The sequence below is a fragment of the Triticum urartu genome, chromosome 1 (assembly GCF_003073215.2).
Source record: "Triticum urartu cultivar G1812 chromosome 1, Tu2.1, whole genome shotgun sequence".
Lineage (NCBI taxonomy): Eukaryota > Viridiplantae > Streptophyta > Magnoliopsida > Poales > Poaceae > Triticum > Triticum urartu.
The window spans coordinates 49,613,634-49,623,111 of NC_053022.1; positions in this window are offsets into that span (position 1 = coordinate 49,613,634).

A 9,478-nucleotide genomic window follows, 5' to 3' on the forward strand; every position below is an offset into this window, starting at 1 on the left:
ATTAAGAGGCTCGGTGCCCGCGGAACCAACTCCGGCGACTTAATGACGCACCCGGACGCTTGGCCTCACCGAAATGCGCTACTTAAAGCGGCAACGCCCAGCTAACCTCCACACCATAGCGCATCGTCCTCCTACCTGGAACCACATCCGCCATGACCGCAAGCGCGAGCGCTCTGCGGGAGAGCTTGTCTTCGGGGATGGAGCTCGAGGTCGCCGCCCTCGCTCAAGTCGCCGCACAAGCGGTGGCCACGCTGGTGGCCGACGACGGGAGCACTGTCAGCCACGCGTCCTACTTGCTGCCGTCCAACGTCTGGCACCGCCGAGGTCGGGGACTCCTCCGAGGATGAGTAGGGCATGGGAGGCGGCAGGGCATGGTGTGCCAACTGGTCGGTCTGTCTTCCATGTTCTACTTTTCCTCGCCGGAGACGTCACCTTCACTTCACGGGTCTTGAACCCCGCCCCCGTACATGGAGATCACAGATGGAGGATGTCGGTCGCCGCCGTAGAATAGGTCTAGGGTCGGATTTCTTTTATTTTTTTGTCCTATATAAGTTTGAAATGTAATGAAAATCTTCCGTGTTTGCATTAATCTCGGACGGTGTATATGAACTTTCACAATACTATACATATTGTAGGAGTACTAGCAAGATGCCCGTGCGTTCCACAGAAAATCAAGATCTTGTGGGAGAAAAGGATGAACAAGGGAAAACCTTATCTGCAAATGTGGAGAGGAGTGCAGGTAAATTGTCATAGTTTCCTTCCTATCCGTTAGATATAGATCGGATGGCCTATATTGCAGGATCGGACACATCTTTCTACATCTACGGGAACCTACGAAAGGGTTAACGTAAATTGCCTCTCTCTCTCCTCCCCTGATTTTCATGGTGGTGGGCCCCTCCCTCCCCCCAATCTACAATCAACAGCTCACACGTTTCACATTGCGTTAATTACGTAACTGGGATTACGTAGGTGTAGCATTACTCGTCCTAAAAAACCCAACTAAGCCAACCTCACAGCATATCGCGCGGGAAAAGACCCGGTCGCGTCGTTTTATTCGGGATTACCGGATTACTAGTAGTAGTATCGATGGATCGCGCGAAGCAACATTTTTATTTGAGGGGGCGAAGCACCTAGTTTAAAAGGAAAAAATGCGATACACTCACAGCACTCCTGTCACGGTCGCATTTCACCCCACACACGTTCGGTCCTGCACACGGCTCACACAAACGGAATGCGCTTCGGCTTGCCTCTTCACTGACACGTGGGACTGCACTTGGAGAAACCGACCATGCGCCAAACTCCCCCCGCCCACCACGCGAAAATCCCCCCCCACACACCCAAAAATTCCCCGCAAATCCGATTCAACGGTCCTTCGGCCAACTAGCCAATAATATTCCCCAAACACCCCTCCCCCCTGTCCCCCTCCACTCCATTCGCTCCGCCAAAGATGCCCTCCCCGCCGCGCCGATACGTCGGCGCCGCGGTTCGGCGATCCTCTCGCTCCCACAGTACACTCTCATAGACTGCCGTCCTCTAGCCGCGCCGCCACCTCTGGCTACGTTCTTGTGGAGGCGCACGGCGGTCAGCACCGCCACCGCTGGCAACGTTCGTGTGCAGACGCACGGCGGTCAGCTTCTCCCACGGTACGCGCATTCTAGACTAAGGCCCCGTTCATGTCGGTGTAGCGTTGAATGTTAGCTGATAGACGTTGTTAATCCCACTGTTTGCCGAAGTAGTTTATTGTCAATATGCTCTGCTTAAGAAGCTTCCTTGCCCTGTTCTGCACTCAATCTGCTTAGTTGAGATGGCATGCCAAGGTCGATTAGTTGCTAAAATATCCTGCCATATATTTATTGTGACGTAGATTGCCATGGTCTAGTAGCCAATCTGTTAGCTGAAATAGCTCTAAACTATTTTATACTCGATCTTTGTTGCTGCGATGGCCTTCGATAGTTCGATCGCTGTGTGCTCGGCCTCATTGACTGCTGAAACAGCCTGCCATAATTTGGCACTCAAATCTGTTTGCTGAATTAGCTTTACATATATTTTGTTACTTAGATCTGCTCGTCCAAATATCTTGCCATAGCTTTAGACATCGGCCTGGGTATTTTTTTCTGGACTTCATAAAAAAGCATATATGTTTTTCCAATAATATCTAGTAGAAGAACTAATTTTTATGTCTAACAGATGGACAGGACTTGGATTACTTCTGCTCGAAGATTCTCCGCTGCATATGTCGAGGGGGTTGAAAACTTCCTGAACTTTATCAGAGCTGAGTACGGTGGTCCGAAATCAGATGTGCTCTGCCCGTGTAGCAGTTGTATGAATTCAGTTACAAGACCCCAGTCAACTATGCAAAATCATCTACACTTGTATGGGATGTCGGTCACATATACTAGGTGGGTTCATCATGGTGAAGCTGTGAACATCAATGTTATTGACTATGTGGAAGCAGCAGATCACCATCTTGATCTACCTGATGCTCAGTTGGAAGAGGAGGAGGAGGTGGTGGTGGCGGAGCCAGTGAGTTTGACCAACATTGAAACAATGCTACGAAATGCTCGTGCATTCCGTGAACTTTCACCTGCAGAAGAAAAACGGTGGGCCCGCATGTTGGAACAATGCAACGTTGCTGTCACCCCAAGAAATAAGCTGTCAGTATTCTCAGCTATGGTCACCTTTCTTCAGGTGAAGACATCTGAGCGGATGACCAACAAATCATTCGATGCGATGATGGCTGCTTTCCGCGAATCTTTCCCAGATGCGTCTGAGCTGCCACACACTTATAGTAAAATGAAGAATTTCCTTCGTGCAGTTGGAATTGGATATGATATGATCCATGTTTGTAAGAATAATTGTGTTCTGTTCCGGAAGGATTATGCCAACTTAAGTGAATGCTCGAAATGCAAATCATCAAGATGGAAAGATGGTGATGCTGTGAAGAGGATTCCTCATAATGTTCTGAGACATTTTCCAATTACACCAAGATTGTAGAGGTTGTTTCATGATGCTGAAACAAGAGAGGATGTACTGTGGCATTCTAGGAACCAGGAGTACAAAGATCAGAATGTAATGAGCCATCCATCTCATGGTAGTGAGTGGAAAAGCTTCAATGATAAACACAAAGAGTTTGCTGCTGACCCGAGAAACATTAGACTTGGCTTAGCTTCAGATGGATTTAACCCATTTGGCCACCAGAGCGCCACATATAGCATGTGGCCAGTGCTTGTTATCCCTTACAACATGCCTCCAAATGTCTGCACCGAAGAATCAAACTACATGATGGCCTTGCTCATCCCAGGTCCAAAAAGTCCTGGAAAGGATTTTGATTTGTTCATGGAGCCTCTTGTGGAGGAACTTCAACAGCTATGGAAGGGTGTTCTCACTCGAGACCTATATAGCAGCCCACCAGCTGATTTCTTTCTGCATGCTATTATAATTTGGTGCATCCACGATTATCCGGCTTTGGGCACTATGTCAGGGTGGACGACACATGGTTACAATGCATGTGTTCGCTGTGACAGGAATCCGCTGTCATATGCAATACTTAGCAAGATCTGTTACATTAGACACCGCCGTTTCCTTGCCAAGGACAAGCCGCATCCTAGAAAATACCGAAGACATGTGTTCAATGCAAAGCATGAAAACCGTGATGCGCCAAAGAGGCTCACCACCGATGAGTTGCAAGTGGAATTAGAGAAGCTCAGGCATATTACACCAGGAAACCATCCTGGTAATGGTAGCAGGAAAAGGAAGCATGGTAGGGTAGAAGAGAGATTATTGTTCACTCGCAGGTCCACTTTGTGGGACTTGGAGTATTGGAAAGATTTGGATCTAAGGCATAATCTTGATGTGATGCACATCGAGAAAAATATATGTGACAGCATTATCGGCACACTTCTTAATATTAAAGGCAAGACGAAAGATACCTTAAAATCTAGGATTGATTTGACACACCTGGGTATTAGAAAGGATTTGCAGGTGCAAGATGAAGGTAAACCACGGGATATGGCACTAGCTGTGTACGTCTTGGACAAGGTAAAAAGAAAAGAATTCTGCGAGGTCTTGTCATGTGTGAGATTCCCACATGGATTTGCTTCCAACCCTGAAAGGAGAGTCAGTGTAGATGGAAACAAGGTACAAGGGTTGAAAACTCATGACTGCCACGTCCTACTTCAAAGGGTTTTACCTGTTATCCTTAGAGGATTGGGCCGCCCTGACTTATACAGAGCAGTTGCAGAGTTGGGACAATTCTTCAGGGAACTCTGCAGTAGGAATATCAGGATAGATGCTTTGGAGCATCTTAGAGACAAGATACCAACTATCCTATGCGACCTTGAGAAGATATATCCTCCAGCCTTCTTTGATGTGATGGCGCATTTGGCTGTTCATCTACCTGATGAGGCACTACTTAGAGGTCCAGTACAGTTTGGCTGGATGTACCCTATTGAAAGGCGGCTAGGCACTTTCAAGGGCTATGTTAGGAACAGAGCTAGGCCCGAGGGTTCCATTGCAGAGGCCTACATTGCTACAGAAGCGTTGACATTCTGCTCAAAATACATTGAAACAGCTGATCAGCTTAGCAAAGAGGTGGGTGAAGACAATCCCGGGCTCAATGTTTTCGATTATTCTGTTCGAGTTACAGGGAAGAGTCGACAAGAGGACAAACCTAAAGATTTGGACAAAATGGTTTGGTATGTGTTGAATAACTGTCCTGAGATACTACCTTATATCAAGTAAGTGCAGTACTGCAGCTTATACATCATAATCTACTAAACTTGCAGCACATTCTTATATATTTAGATGTTTGACGTGATCACTATGTTGTGCAGCATCCACAAAGAGGAGTTACTGCCACAAAATCCAAGAAACATTGACAAACTGGTTATGACAGGATTTGCGAAATGGTTCAAGAACCATGTAAGCTTTTGAAGTGCACTGTCAGTTTTTTTAATATATTGAGTACATAAGATGATCAGCTTCTCTATTTTCTTAACATAGGTTAAGAAGATGCGGGAGGATGGGCAGGCAGTTGATGATGCCATTTACTCACTAGCAATGGGTCCTGATACTCGGGTAAGACATTATGAATCTTGCGTTGTTGGAGATGTGCGCTACAACACCCTTGCACGAGACGAAGGCAGGAAGACACAAAACAGTGCCATCATGAGCACGGATACGTATGACAAAGAGACAACTGAAATGTATGCTAACATAACAGACATTATTCAGTTGCAGTATATCTCCAGTTTCAAGGATCATCGGTGTGTGGTTCTATTGTGCTGTCGTTGGTATAACCTGTTTTCCAGGATCGCAAAACCCAGAGTTGATGATTATTTCAAATCCATCAATGTCAAGGCGGCGTACCAGACCAACGAGCCTTTTATTTTGGCAAATCAAGCAACACAGATATTTCTTGGAAGACACATTTGCACGTAGCGATGACTGGAGAGTATTGCAAAGGTTTGAGCAGAGGAATTCGTATAATGAAGTTGCACAACAAGATGATGCTTACACTGCTCCTGATGTACAAGATAACCCAGATGTTCCTAATATCTTTGAGAACCATCACGTCAATGATGCCGGCGAAAAGATTGCCTGTCGTGCTGTGGACATACAAGAGTTGATCAAGAAGAAGCCAACGTTCGAGGATGTTGAGGACGAAGAAGAAGATGACACCATGGGGAATTATGATTCAGACTGATACACATGGCTAAGATGTTGACGCTGCTGCTACGGATGATGATTACATTGCTTTTGTCATATTTTCTTGTCAGAAGACGTTTTTTATCTACTATGTGAAATTGTGTTTGCTATGACAACTGAAACCTGATGAACATGTTGTTTAGTATTTTGCAGTGAGAACATCACTTGTTATGTATGCTGATTTGTGTTTGGTGATTGTATGACAACTAAAACATGATGACATTGTTGTTTAGTTGTACTCATATTTGGCTGTGAAACTTGAATTTGATGACATAGTTTGTTGTTGGACTGCAATTTGCTCGACGTCTTCGAATGAGAACAAAGCTGACCCGGCAAGGCCTCTGCTATTTATTTATTTATATGAGCAAAAGGGGATACTCCCTGATTTCCGTTAATAGGAATCATTAGATGTTCACAACACTACGCCCAGCCTGCTACACAGGTTTCATTCATTACTAGTTTCAGCAAAGTGCTCATGTCGTAGCCACTGAATACATCACGAGTGCTACATACACTGCAAATAAAGAGACAATCATCCTACAGAGCACATTGATTTTGCCCATTATCTTCACAAGCTCTTTCATCACCTCATTGCTGTCAAGGCCGTTCAGCAGCTGTTGCTTGGCCATGATCAGAGGAACTGTATCTTTAAGCTTCTGCTCTGCATCTTCCTCTTCTTCTGTTCCTTCAGTTACTTGTCCAACACCCAAACCTGCTGGTATTGGGATTCCTCGGCTAACCAAATAATCAGCGTAGTTGCATTCCCCCACATCAGCAACTTCCCAGAAATACAAATCACACGAATCTTCCCTTTTCTGCATGAATCAAATTGGTAGATCATCAACCAAACTATTAAAAAATCAGTAACTGAAAGCAGCAGAACAACACTTAAACATATTATTACCCCATGATTCGGGCATTTGTAGAAGACTCGGCCAGGGTTGCGGATTGTGGTTGAGACGCGACGGATAACTCTGCGTGATTTGCAGCAGTGGCACCACACCAACGGCAGCGGGTTGCGATGAGCAATCGGCTGCGGTGTGCGTGCCAGCGAGGGTGTGATGAGACCCACAGGCGATGGTACGGGTTGCGACTTGGCGCATATCTGGTTGTTGCCTGTTGAAGAGCAGGTGGACGAGCAGCCAGCGGACATGGTTGCTGCGGCCAGAGCTTCTGATGCTAGGCATAGTAAGTAGAGAAGAGGAGAAGCGAATGTTGGATATGTCAGTTTCATTACTTGCAGAGTAGCATAGCACCCTATATAATCATAGTCTAGGTTTGGATTCGAACCAACTACAGGAGCACGTCTTTCTTTTTCTAAAACTCGGCGACATCTTATTACTGGTACACTAGCTTGTTCTGTACGCCTTCCCAAGTCTTTGATTTTCTTTCCCTTTTTTGCGAGGAAGGAAGGAGGACAAAATTGATTGTTCCTGGGACTCGAACCCAAGACCTCTCGGTTGAAAACCAAGGGTGCTAGTCACTTATGTGGCGGACGTTCCCTGTGAGGAGGACGGCAGATGAACGCATTTTCCTTGTAGTTTTGTTCCTATATATAAAAAAGTATGCTACTTGGTGTCCACTTAGTCAACAAAACGATTGTGCCAACCTTGACCGTTGGATTGACATTCAAAGTCTGTCGCGTTTCTTCAGTCTCTTCTTCCTCGACCCGCCAAAGCCAAACCAGCGCCGGCGGGACCGCCTGCTCCCGCCTCCCACGGCTGGCTGTGATCTGCCCCGGCTCCTGTTCGTTCCTGTCCGAGGCCTCACCATCGTCCTCCGCCTTGGTTCGCTCACCGGGGCGCCGCCCTCCGGTGTTGTCAACATGGTCAACAACCAAGAGGAATAAGGAGATGACTGTACATGGTGAGGATGACAGTAGGGACCCAGTAGCGCGGGCAGTAATTTTGTTTTTTCGGGACGGAGAAGGGTATCAACTGGGTTGTGCGGGACCCGTGGCCTGTCTAGCCTGACTTTTATTTCATATGTTTAGCACATGGCCAGCCTAGTTTGTTTTTTTCCTTTCTGAACATTGCTAGCCAGCTATTTTTTTTGCAGAATAACCAACGTAGGCCTACTTGCTTTTCTATGCCCTGCTGGGCCGGAAATCTTTCAAGACAAGGAGGGATGCATTTTGCCCAGAAAATGGGCTATAAGTAATAATAAATGGGCTGTAAAATGAAAAAAATACAGCAAATAGAAAATTAGTTCCAAAATATTGTTTTCTTTCGGATTTTGATATTTTAAATTTCATTGTTTTTGTGCGGGTATTGAATTTAAATTAAGGTATATTTAGATTTAAAATTAATTTGAATCTGGCTAGAAATTTCGGGTTGTATGCTGTTTGGGACAGATTTGGAGGCTGACTTGTGGGTCTACTAGGTTGACGTGTACTTTGGCTTTGTCAACTTAGTCCCCAAACGATTCTAGCAGCAGTGACTGTTGGATGTTAATCCAACGGCCATGCTGCTTCTTCAATATCTGATCTTCTTGCTCCAGCCGCCCAAACCAGCTCCGGTGGGACTGCCTGCTCCCGCCTCCCGTGGCCGGCTGTGCTGCCGCACAGGCCGAACCGCCCCACCCTACTTCATTGCTGGCCAGGCCATTCTTCTACTCACCCACACCTCCTGTTATTTTCCGGCGACGGCAGCCGGACCAGTACACCATCGTACTCCCCACCTCGTGGGCAACCATTGCTGAGTCTTCCCCGGCTCCGTGTTGTTCCCTTCATAGGCCTTACCATCGTCCACCGCCATGGTGCTCTCGGCGCGGCCTGAACTTGGTCAACGAACGACATCCATCGGCCGTGGACTGTATGCGCAAAATAATGATTTCTCCACCTGACAGCTGGGACCCACCAGAAGGGCCTCTGTATTTCGCGAAAAAAACGTTCCCCCCGCTGACATGTCGGACCCACCAGCTATATCTTCGCACGCAAGGAAGTGCCTCCTTATTACGCACAAAAAAATGAATACCCCCCTGCTAGCTGGGAGCCACCATAGTGGGAGGATGACTTGTGGGCCAACAAAGTTGATGGGGACAGAGGGCTTTGTTAACTTAGTCAATATGAATGATTGTAGCTCCAGTGACCGTACGATGTCCATCCAACGGCCGTAGTGCTTCTTCAACCTCTGGTCTTCTTGCTCCAGCCGCCCAAAGCAGCGCCGGTCATGCCGCATGCTCCTGCCTCCCGTGGCCGGCTGTGCTGCCGCAAAGGCCTCACCACCCCCTACTAATCCCACCGCTGGCCAGGCCCTGCGGCGACGGCAGCCTCACACCGCAGCCGAACCAGTGAACCCTCGTACTCCTCTCCGCGCGGGCTTCCACTGCCGCGTCTTCCCCGGCTCCGCGTCCTCCCCTTCCTAGGCATCGCCGTCGTCCACCGCCGTGGTGCTCTCCACACGGCATGGTCAACGTGGTCAAGGAACGACTTCCATCGGAAGAGTACTGTACGTGGAGAGGCTGACAGCTGGGTCCACGGCCACAGCCCAGTTTTTTTGTGATTTGCCAAGTAAGTCACTTTGTCAGGCCTGTTGGGCTGCAAATCTTTCAAGACGAGGAGAGCTTTCATTCGGCTAGCCGAGAAAATGGCCCATCAGTAATGAGAAATGGGCTGTACATTTTTAAAACACATCAAACCGACAATTAGTTTGAAATATCTTTTTTTCATTTCAAGATTTTAAATTACATTAATTTTTATGCATGGAGAATTTGTTGGATTTTATATTGATATACATTTATTTTTTAAATCAGTTTGAATGTGAGTCGAAAT